The sequence below is a fragment of the Poecilia latipinna genome, unplaced genomic scaffold, assembly GCF_001443285.1.
Source record: "Poecilia latipinna isolate Pla-1442-1.1 unplaced genomic scaffold, P_latipinna-1.0 Scaffold2032, whole genome shotgun sequence".
In the NCBI taxonomy this organism is placed as follows: domain Eukaryota; kingdom Metazoa; phylum Chordata; class Actinopteri; order Cyprinodontiformes; family Poeciliidae; genus Poecilia; species Poecilia latipinna.
In genome coordinates this window covers 90,774-93,551 of record NW_015114648.1, presented here as the reverse complement: position 1 = coordinate 93,551, position 2,778 = coordinate 90,774, and the positions used below count along the sequence as shown (strand labels likewise).

Sequence of the window (2,778 nt, the reverse complement as noted above, 5' to 3'; positions counted from 1 at the left end):
TGCCTGTTCACTGTTTATTACAATTTCCAATGTCAAAAATAAAGAGGCGATTTGTGCACAGTAACCCACCTGCAGTATTAACAGGTGTCTGTCTGTGTGATTTAATGCTTCAGGTACTCAGCTTTATGTGAAATAAAGAGTGTAATTTGCAAGGAAAAGCAACATGACAGAGGAAGTATTCAAATTATTTGTTTGACAGAGATCAGAGAGCGCCATCTGCTGGAGTATGTAGTGATATGAAAACTGATGCATGTCAGATGATACTGAACGGGGCATTTCATATTCCAGTGAACAAGTAAAGCAAAAGAAAATCACCACTTCATGCAGAAAAATGCATGCAGACTGTGTCAGTTGGGGGTTTAGTAGTTGTAATATTGACAAATTTATTCATATTTGAGGATTACCTCACTGATTTCAGAGAACCATGTCTAGTATTGCTGTTAAGGAACTAGAACATAGAAATATGTTTATGTGCAGATAATGTTCTTATTCTGTCTAACCCAGACTGCAGTTGGTCTTTACATGCCCTGTATCTAGGATTAACTCACTACATAGGATTTTGACTAAAAATCTGGAGGTTTAGAGTCCTTGTCAAACGGTGTTTTGACTAAAAGTCTAAGGACTAACCCTCTGGGAAAGAAGCCCAGAGGGTTAGAGTCCCAATTGACGGTGTTTCAACTAAAAACCTAGAGGTTGGAGTCCTTATCAAATGGCGTTTTTGACTAAAGTCCCAGAAGGTTAGAATCACAGTTAAACAACATTTAACTGAAGTCCTAAAAGGGGTGCAGGTTTTAATGTTTTTTTCTTTTTTAATTTTTTTTTTTTTTTTTAAATCTTTCACTTTCTTGCTGTTTATTCAATGTCACGTCACATGCTGTTTTTTTTAATTATGTAAAGCACTTTGAAATGCCTTGCTGCTGAAATGTGCTATACAAATAAAATTTGATTGATTGATTGATTGACGAAGTACAAAGATGAAAAATGAAACAACAAAAATGACTCTTGGGACTCTTGGATGCACCCAACGACTTAGTTGTCGTTGAATCGTTGTCCTCCATGACGTGTGGGTTGTGTCTACATTGTGATGCATTACTTTCTCTGGTGAGGTCAGAATGAACGGAACACTTTTATTTTTCTGTATTATTTCATTACAGGATGAATGATCATAAGCTTTTAGATTTAAAGACAACATTTAAAAGCTTATAAACACACACTGACAAATTTCGTTGTCAGTTTAGGTAGAAAATTCTTATTTCACTGCAGATTTGCTGTGTTTACATTTCCATAATGGTTTGAATTGATGCAGATGAATTATGCTTGAGTCGTTAAATGATTATCTTCTAGTCTGTCGTTTCATACGACTAATTTAAAGGCATCACTATAACTAATACTTCAATAACTTAGGTATGAAGACATCAGAGTTATTCATAAATGAGGCATTTGGCTGGCTTTGCAGCATTTTGAAGTTTATGTTGGTTCAACAAGTTCTGTTATGGTCTATACAGACCATAACCCATTAGTCTTCCCGAACAGTATGTATAACCACAACCAGCGGTTAATGCGGTGGGCTTTGCTGGCCCAGGAATATAACCTGGACATCAGACATAAGAAAGGGGCTGAAGATGTGATAGCTGATGTACTTTCCAGGATCTAGTGCTGTTTACCTTACTGTAGTACAAATGATGTAAGTTGATGAAATATCATTTCATGAAGGATTTTAAGGGGGAGGGTGTTACGGTCACTGACCTCTAGGGGCTCTCTTCATTAGAGAGCTCTCTTGTTTTGTGTTTCAGTTTTACCTGGCTGCCACAGGTGGAATGTGTTGGAGCTCGTCAGCCATCCAATAAGAAGCTCCCTACAAGAGATGTCAGGCCCCTTTCCTCTCTCCTTGGGCCCTGATCTGTATTGATCTTGTCTGTAAGCTGGCTGTTTGTGGAAGCTTGGCTGATGTTGCTGTGAGCATTTTGTGACAAATCAAGTGTGTAACCCAAAACCTTATTTCTTTCACAGTGGAAGCTGGAAGGGGTTCTCTGCCTTTTTTGTTTAACTGTTTTCTCCTGTTTTGATGATTAGCCAGGGAGCTCAGGTTTTGTATTTTTCTTTACTTTCACCTCTAGCAAGTTATTATTTCATAGTTAGAAGGGGGTGTTTTGTTTATTATTTTGGCCTTGGAGACCCTGAAGCTCAAAGCTTCCCTGTGTTGTTTTTCTTGTTTGGTTTGCTCCTGTGATTGAGTTTTTTTCCTACCTGTACTGTAAATAAACCCTTTTGTTATGGATATCGACGGTTTAGGTTACTTCTTCTTTTGTGTTGCACCCAGTGCCAGAATTTACCCACAGTGGTCTTGGGGAGGGGCTTGTAACAGATGTTCTTGTAATGTTTTAACAAAATTCAGGCATTCCCTGTTTAATATTTGGTATTTCTGCCTATACAATGCATACTGCTGCTTTAAATATGTTTGCTTTTAAAACTAAAATTAACACTAAAATTCTAACACTTCATTTTAATTTTCAGCAGCACTGTTGTGAAAATGTTTTCCCGTCCCAATTTTTTATATATGTTTTTGGTTTATATGCCAATCTCAAACATGGATAAACTGAATAGATGCAAACCTTTACATTTCATTAATGAAAGGACAAAGTCATGTAAATCACATAGACAGTGTGAAAGAGAAATAAAAAGAAGTTAATAACTAGATGAAAACTAAAGATAAAGACATCAAAACCCGCACTCTAACCCTAATTTAGCCATAAGCAACTCTAAACAGGTGGGTTTTAA

General features: G+C 36.9%; 1 long non-coding RNA gene across 1 annotated transcript in view; it reads right to left on the bottom strand.

Annotated features, from left to right (window-relative positions):
• Window positions 1-1,865: 1,865 nt before the first annotated feature.
• Window positions 1,866-2,778, bottom strand: part of LOC106935836 (uncharacterized) — a 14,285-nt gene continuing 13,372 nt past the window's right edge. The window contains exons 2-3 of the long non-coding RNA XR_001421982.1: window positions 1,995-2,001; window positions 1,866-1,953 (exon numbers count right to left, since the gene is read on the bottom strand). This is a non-coding gene — a long non-coding RNA (uncharacterized LOC106935836). The remainder of the gene's footprint in view (window positions 1,954-1,994; window positions 2,002-2,778) is intronic.